General features: G+C 38.0%; 1 non-coding gene across 1 annotated transcript; it reads right to left on the reverse strand.

Annotated features, from left to right (window-relative positions):
- Positions 1-79: 79 nt before the first annotated feature.
- Positions 80-184, reverse strand: LOC111817055. Its single transcript, XR_002821329.1, has one exon. It is a non-coding gene; the product is annotated as a U6 spliceosomal RNA (small nuclear RNA).
- Positions 185-1617: the final 1433 nt, after the last annotated feature.

Consider the following 1617-nt stretch of genomic DNA (forward strand, 5'->3'; position numbering starts at 1 on the left):
GGGCTGAGCTGGCCACACACACACACACACACACACACACACACACACAAATAAATAAATAAAAATTAAAAAAATAAAAATAAAAATGGAATGCTTCATGAATTTGTGTGTCACCCTTGTACAGAGGATGCTAATCTTCTCTGTATCATTCCAATTTTAGTATACATGCTGCCTAAGTGAACACTAAATATATTGATCCTGTGTAAACAATTGTATAAATCTTAGAAATGAAGATCTATGGTTTACCCTTTCAGGCTTGTATTGTAAAAGAAAATGCCCCTCAGCTAGTCTCTTAGTGGCCCAGGTACTAGTTCCTGTCACAGGTCCTATTATACTGTCTCCCAGAAATGGTGGCACACTGTGATGCATAGCTGGTCACGATGATGCATAAGAACCAATGAAAGGCAGCCAAGTACCGTGCTTTTTGCTTGCAGCCCCATACAGACCTCCCTCCCTGGGCCTTTAGGGCCTGCCATTTTTATAAGGATTGATTCCTTGTCAGTGCCCACCCAAAACTGCCTCCACATCCTGGGAATCCTTTCTGTGTTTCTGCTTGCTATTGTAGTATTAAGTAGGTCACATTTCTGCCTTTAGTTTTACAGATTAATTCAAATCTGAACAATCCTTCTAGAGTGTTATATTAACCAGGCACTTTCTACAGGTTGGACAACATCAGACTAACCTAGTTGTGATGTTTTCAGGTTTCACAACTTAAATCCACTATCACATTATGGAATTCATAGTTCAGGGTTATGGACAAAGGTTTTGAAAAAGTGTTTCTGCTACTGCTGTAATACTATTTATGTAAAAAACAAAAAATTCCAACTTGTCAAAAGCTTATCTAAAAGCTGCTGGCTACTAAAAATAAATTTTCCTTACCTAAGTTTCATAATCATAGTTATATATGTTAAATATTGACATTTAGTTTTAAGTAGGAAAAGATAAATCATTACTGTAAGTTGATCAATTCAGAAGGTAAGAACATATATAATATGTACAATGATGGAATTTACATTTTTATGAATATAAGTACTTTCTAATATCCCAGTTGCAATAGCAGTGTGTTGAGACATGCTGGCAATTTTCAGAACCCCAACACAGAGATCACCGGTCTGTATTACTTTCTCTCTTGCTGTAATACACAAGTTCATGGTGATTCTGCTTATGACTTTAAATTCTGTTATGACTTTAAATGAGCTAGATCATAGAATGACATATAGTGAAAAGTGCAACTAAAAAAAACAAAACAAAAAAACCCCTACACTACTTCAGAGCTACTTTAAAAATTCAGGCTGTTAAAAAGGATTTTTTTTTTTTAACCAGAGATTGAACTCAGGCCCTTGCACAAGTGCTCATTCTACTGAGCTATCTCCCTGGCCCTTAAGAGGATGTTTTCCAAGCTACTTTTTTTTTTTTTTTTTAATGTATTTGGTTGTTGCAGGGTCTCACTATGCAGCTCAGACTCATGGTGATCCTCTTGTTTTCAGCCTACCCAGAGCTGGGATTACAGGCGTGTGCCACTACACCTGGACTCTGGCCAGTTCAGCCCAACCTGGGGGCAGGGCTGGCGTGACATGTGGTGCCAGGAATTGAACTGCAGTCCCTGCACTTGCCTAA

This window comes from Octodon degus, unplaced genomic scaffold (assembly GCF_000260255.1).
Source record: "Octodon degus isolate 3935 unplaced genomic scaffold, OctDeg1.0 scaffold00047, whole genome shotgun sequence".
NCBI classification, from domain to species: domain Eukaryota; kingdom Metazoa; phylum Chordata; class Mammalia; order Rodentia; family Octodontidae; genus Octodon; species Octodon degus.